General features: G+C 35.8%; 1 long non-coding RNA gene across 1 annotated transcript; it reads right to left on the reverse strand.

Moving 5' to 3' along the window:
- Positions 1 to 4,343: 4,343 nt before the first annotated feature.
- On the reverse strand, positions 4,344 to 7,066 carry LOC129348024 (uncharacterized). The gene is made up of 3 exons (XR_008600439.1): positions 6,918 to 7,066; positions 5,643 to 5,791; positions 4,344 to 4,637 (listed from the first exon to the last, which is right to left on the reverse strand). It is a non-coding gene; the product is annotated as an uncharacterized LOC129348024 (long non-coding RNA).

A 7,066-nucleotide genomic window follows, 5' to 3' on the forward strand; every position in this document is an offset into this window, starting at 1 on the left:
ACTATACTATGTCGAAAAAAAATGCCATTTTTCAAACATGTAGTAAAAACGTGCCATATGCTGAAATAATGTAAAGGAGGGTGTGAAAAACACTCCAGAAAGGTTTTATTTGAAAAAAACATCATCATGAATTTTGGCGCAAAAAAAACGCCTTACTATACTATGTCGAAAAAAAATGCCATTTTCAACATGTTGTGAAAACATGCCATATGATGAAATAATGTAAAGCACGAGGTCGGAGGCAGAACAAGTTGACATGAAGAGGTGTTGAAGTCGGCCAGAATGGAGTGACTTTTTACAGCGACTCGAAGGAAGACCACTAGAAGACCAGGTCTTTAACCACCATCCATAAAATCCATGGAGTCACTCCAGAGAAATGAAGGGACTTCAACTTTTATAAACCTCCATCCAGATGTTCACCTTCATATCTTTACTTGGAGATTTTTAGCACCACAAACCTTTAGTATCACACTTTATTATCCTTTATTAGGACTTTAATGGAATCCACCAGCAGATTTAGTTTTTGTTGACAAACTTTATTCTTGTTGTCGTGGGACTGCAGTATTTAAAACTCTTCCTTCTATTTCACCTCATGTTTATTAGTTTTAGTGGAGAAAGTTATTTTAATTGTCGATTAGTCTCTTAAAAATCAAATAATAAATTGGATTAGTCAAGAGGTTTAAATTTCTTACTTTGTCATATTTTAAATGACAAAAAAATCTAAAAATAAAGTGTCCTGAGACTATTTGACCTGTAATTGGTGTTATATAAATAAATCCATCCATCCATCCATCCATTATATAAATAAAATTGAATTAAAATTGTATGCATCTTGTAATGTTGAAGTAATTCAGACATATATGTTAGAAAACACATTTTCTTTGTCCATTAATCTGTTGATTGTTTTCTCCAGTAATTCACTTCTTGTTTTGGTTTATAAAATGTCAAACCCAAATATATTCAGTTTACTGGCATAAAAACCAAAAAGATTTACATTCATGATGCAGGAATCAGGCAGTTTTTCACTTTTTATCTTAGTTTAGTCAGAAAGATAGTTGATAATGTGTGAATTGTTGCAGCTTGTGAGCCGTAGAAGGTTTTAATCTTTGGGGACGAGTGTCAAAAAACATTTAGAAACCAACATCAACAAAGATTTGAACATCATTAAAGGGAAATCCAACTTTTGCATGACAATCTCTAATTAAAGGACATTTATTTCCAATGTAAATGTGTGATATTCATCCTCTGGAGCTTTCTCTTCACATCATCTTCCACCTGGACTGGTTTGGTCAGGAGCATGTGCAACAAACATTTGAAAAACTGCACTTTAACATCAATGAATGACACTGAAGTTTAATCTCTACATAAATGAGACTGAGTCTGGATGTGCTGCTCTGTCATTAACTCCTAAGTTTAGGGAAAGTTCAAACAAAAGAGGACAGTTCAGGTAAGACTTGAGAATGAGCTTATTTTGAACAAACATCTCAGACTTTCTGAGTTTCAGCACCTCTAGCAAGATATTTTAACAACAAGCAACTCAAGAGATCCAGAAGTTGCAGAGAGTTAGCTTTAGCTGAGCCAAAGAACATGTGGGACGCTAACCTAGCAAACATTTCAGACTTTTCTCTGTGAATTCTGAGAAATAATTTCCTATTTAATGACAGAGCTACACATCTTAACTCAGTCTCATTAAAACAGACTCTAATTCAGTGTCATCCATCCATATTAAAGTGCAGTTACCCAAAATGTTTGTTGCATGAGCTCCAACAAAACCTGTCCAGGTAGAAGGCCACTTTGACAAACAGGAAGTGGACGATTCCAAGCAGATTGATAGAAGGGGGAACCAGACTGTACTAAGTGTGGTCCAGTATAGAGGGGTGTTTTGTGGGTTTTTAAGGCTGATAATGATTATTAGTGAGACATTTGGAGTAGATATTCATTTGCAGTTAATGAGAGTATTTATAAAATCTTGGAGTTAAACGTAGAAGAACACAAACTTTAACAGAAAACTTTGTTGATACGTTTTTGTTTTGTTTACAGATGTTAAGTTAAAGGAGTTTTATTCGTGACATATAACCAATCAAATCACTCCAGAAGACAGAGCGACCACAGGTAGATAAAGGTTCAGGGCCAAAGTAGCACCATTTTTAAATGTATTTATTACCGTAAATCAGTAAAAAATAAAATAGTGATAATCAGTAAATCAGTCAGCCCACAATTACTACAATTCTACAATGTACGTCTCTTTCCTTTGACTTGTTACTTGTACAATATACGATGTATATTATTGTGTTTTTTCATACCAAAGTCTATACGATGATGTTTTCTAAGAGACATACCATGCTACTCTGTTCCATCCATAAAATCCATGGAGTCGCTCCAGAGAAATGAAGGGAGATCAATTTTTATCAACCTCCATCCAGATGTTCACCTTCATATCTTTACTTGGAGATTTTTAGCACCACAAACTTTTAGTATCACATTTTATTATCATTTATTAGGACTTTCATGGAATCCACCAGCAGATTTAGTTTTTGTTGACAAACTTTATTCTTGTCGTCGTGGGACTGCAGTATTTAAAACTGTTCCTTCTATTTGACCTCATGTTTATTAGTTTTAGTGGAGAAAGTTATTTTAATTGTCGATTAGTCTCTTAAAAATCAAATAATAAATTGGATTAGTCAAGAGGTTTAAATTTCTTACTTTGTCATATTTTAAATGACAAAAAAATCTAAAAATAAAGCGTCTTGAGACTATTTGACCTGTAATTGGTGTTATATAAATAAATCCATCCATCCATCCATCCATTATATAAATAAATTTGAATTAAAATTGTATGCATCTTGTAATGTTGGAGTAATTCAGACATATATGTTAGAAAACAAATTTTCTTTGTCCATTAATCTGTTGATTGTTTTCTCCAGTAATTCACTTCTTGTTTTGGTTTATAAAATGTCAAACCCAAATATATTCAGTTTACTGTCATAAAAACCAAAAAGATTTACATTCATGATGCAGGAATCAGACAGTTTTTCACTTTTTATCTTAGTTTAGTCAGAAAGATAGTTGATAATGTGTGAATTGTTGCAGCTTGTGAGCCGTAGAAGGTTTTAATCTTTGGGGCCGAGTGTCAAAAAACATTTAGAAACCAACATCAACAAAGATTTGAACATCATTAAAGGGAAATCCAACTTTTGCATGACAACGTCTAATTAAAGGACATTTATGTCCAACGTAAATGTGTGATATTCATCCTCTGGAGCTTTCTCTTCACATCGTCTTCCACCTGGACTGGTTTGGTCGGGAGCATGTGCAACAAACATTTGAAAAACTGCACTTTAACATCAGTGAATGACACTGAAGTTTAATCTCTACATAAATGAGACTGAGTCTGGATGTGCTGCTCTGTCATTAACTCCTAAGTTTAGGGAAAGTTCAAACAAAAGAGGACAGTTCAGATAAGACTTGAGAATGAGCTTATTTTGAACAAACATCTCAGACTTTCTGAGCTTCAGCACCTACAGCAAGATATTTTAACAACAAGCAACTCAAGAGATCCAGAAGTTGGAGAGAGTTAGCTTTAGCTGAGCCAAAGAACATGTGGGATGCTAACCTAGCAAACATTTCAGACTTTTCTCTGTGAATTCTGAGAAATAATTTCCTATTTAATGACAGAGCTACACATCTTAACTCAGTCTCATTAAAACAGACTCTAATTCAGTGTCATCCATCCATATTAAAGTGCAGTTACCCAAAATGTTTGTTGCATGAGCTCCAACAAAACCTGTCCAGGTAGAAGGCCACTTTGACAAACAGGAAGTGGAAGATTCCAAGTAGATTTATAGAAGGGGGAACCGGACTGTACTAAGTGTGGTCCAGTATAGAGGGGTGTTTTGTGGGTTTTTAAGGCTGATAATGATTATTAGTGAGACATTTGGAGTAGATATTCATTTGCAGTTAATGAGAGTATTTATAAAATCTTGGAGTTAAACGTAGAAGAACACAAACTTTAACAGAAAACTTTGTTGATACGTTTTTGTTTTGTTTACAGATGTTAAGTTAAAGGAGTTTTATTCGTGACGTATAACCAATCAAATCACTCCAGAAGACAGAGCGACCACAGGTAGATAAAGGTTCAGGGCCAAAGTAGCGCCATTTCTCAATGTATTTATTACTGTAAATCAATAAAAAATAAAATACTGATAATCAGTAAATCAGTCAGCCCACAATTACTACAATTCTACAATGTATGTCTCTTTCCTTTGACTTGTTATTCGTACAATATATGATGTATATGATGGTGTTTTTTCATACCAAAGGCTATACTACTATACCACTACTCTGTTTGTTCTGGCCCTGGGCCACTGCACTCCTCCTCTGTTGTTTTCTGGATTGTACTCAACTGCATGCCTTCGTCCACCCGGCCTCCGTTGACTCGTCCCGCCTGCCGTCTCTGGAGCTGAAGCTGGATTGGAACAGACCAAAGTACAGTCCAATCACGATGCCAGCTGCCTCTCAAAAGGCTCCTTCATCTGGCAGGTGGCGGCACTTCTTCTGAGGGGAAGCTGAGCTGGCCCTGCAGAACTTTGGAGATGTGGTCCAGTGGTTGGTGGATGTGTGGGGAGATAGAGAGGGACCTGTGAATTGTTCAGAAAGGAAAACAGGGAACCCATTGGTAGTTTTAGTTTAGGGTGCTACTGCGGTGTGTTTTGGGGTTTTAAGAGGTGAACAGGAAGAGTTTTTTTTTCGGATTGATTATCTTTTACTTTGTTCCTGGTTGGAATGCCCATCAATGTCAACATGAAGTTCACTTTTAGTTCTGTTTATTTATTTTTATTTTACTAACACCCATTTGCTTTTAACCCCCTCACATGTTGTGTTGTTGTAAACTTACTCTTTCAAATAAACAGTCGGTTAACCCTCTGGAAACCAGCGTTTGTACTGTTTTTGTGTGGCTCCTCACCTACATTAGACAGCCAGGACAAAACAAGGTTTTGTGGACCAAATGCTATATTTTTTAGAGCGACATGCTATACTATGACAATTTTTGAGCGACATGCTATACTATGACAATTTTTGAGCCACATGCTATACTATGACGTTTTTAGAGTGACACACTATAATATCGGCTTTTTTAATTGACATATTACTATGACGTTTTTTTGTTTTAGTTTTTTTTTGTTGTTTTTTAGCAACATATTGTAAGAATTTGAACATTTTTAAAAATTACTATACTTTTACTTTTGCAATGAAATATTATTCTATGGCATTTTTTAGACGACATTATACTCTGATGTTTTCTTGAATTACATACTATTTTGACAATATACTGCACAATGACATTTTTTGAACCACATATCATACATGACAATTTTAGACAACATCCTATCATTTTGCACTTTTTGAACCACATAATAATCAGTTGGGTTTTTTTGTCGACATGCTATACTATGAACTGCAGGCCATACTATGTTATTCTTGAAAAGTATACTATACTTTGACATTTTCTGAACTACATCCTATACTATGGCATTATACACAGAGTGCTTTGGTTACATGTTGATTTATAATCTAGATTTTTTTCTGTTTTGTTTTTTGACAGGATTACCACAGAGCTGACCGTGAACACCGTTGACACCCACCTGAGGGAGACGCTGCCTAAGATCTCAAGGCTGCTTGGTCGTGGTCTTTCTGGTCCTGCTCCAGAACGCCTTCATCAACTACGTCTTCTTTTGAAGAGGCCCTCAGATGCTGCAATCTCTGACCTTAAGGAGGAACTGCTACTTTCCCTCTGTAACGAGACAGCGGTTATTTTAAAGACCCAGCTCCTGGCGGTTTTGAGTCAAAGTTTAACACCCATCAAAACGGAACTACAGACAGTTAAATCTGAGCTGTCGGTCAGTATTTCAAACATCAAGTCCGACCCGGCTGCCATAAAGCACACTGTGAGTGAAACGGAAACTTCACTCTCCACATCACCAACGACATCGTCACACTCCAAAGCAGAGCACCTCTCTGCTGAACTTTTAAAAGTGGACTATAAATGTGAAGAATGTGATCAGCAGCAGACTGTGAGCAGCGGAACAGATGCGATCAGAAAGAAGTCATTTTCTTTTCTTTCTGGTTGACTTGATGCTGTCTGATGCAGATGCTGGAGCTGATTCTGATCTTTCAGGATAAAAAGCTGCTTTTCCTTCACAGACTTTTCAGGAAATTATTCTCTCAGATTTTCTCTGCTATTTATATTTTTATTATCTGTGATTATTTCATTATTTCTTTATTGTAAAAATAAAGTTTGAGGCATAAAGACTCATTTAGTTATTTTAATCCTGAAATCTTTGATGTAGCAGAACTAAACTTCCATTTTCCTTCTTGTACTTCTGATAATAGAACTAAACGTATCTTCAACACGGATCATCTGCTTTTAATGAATCAGCAGCAACATCACAACAACAAATGAGACAATTTTCAACAAATTAATGAAACTGATGTCATTTAAAACTATCAGTCTGTTTTAGTGTCAAATTAAAGCTGATTACTGACAACTAGAACGTTAACGTTACTGTTTTAATCACATTTAAGTTTCCTGAATGTTACATTAATGTCAACCAGCCAGTTTTATGAACTTAATGAACCACACTACAGGAACACAACACACTTCAGCTGTTTACATGAAACTCAACACATTAGCTTGACGCTACGTTAGCTTTAATCAGGTTACGACTCAGTAGCTAGCTCGGTTAGCATCGCTAACATTAAAGCTAATATTTACTATGCTAACTTTCTTCTCTGGTCAACACACACTGAAACAAACTCCACCAACATCTGGAGTGCATGGCACACATTATATCTGACACTAAAGCTGCATATAAAGTGCATTAAAAGCGGCACCGATATGAAAATAAACATTTACTTACCGAACTATCAGAGTCCTTTTAGTGTCTGGTGGTAGAATCAGCCGAAGGTAGAAAACTGGTTAAAACAAGCCAACGGGCAGGAAAACTGTCTGTGGAAAATGTTCTGCTGCTGCACCGATAAATAAACCAACAGTTATTAAATCAGAATT

The sequence above is a fragment of the Amphiprion ocellaris genome, chromosome 22 (genome assembly GCF_022539595.1).
Source record: "Amphiprion ocellaris isolate individual 3 ecotype Okinawa chromosome 22, ASM2253959v1, whole genome shotgun sequence".
NCBI classification, from domain to species: domain Eukaryota; kingdom Metazoa; phylum Chordata; class Actinopteri; family Pomacentridae; genus Amphiprion; species Amphiprion ocellaris.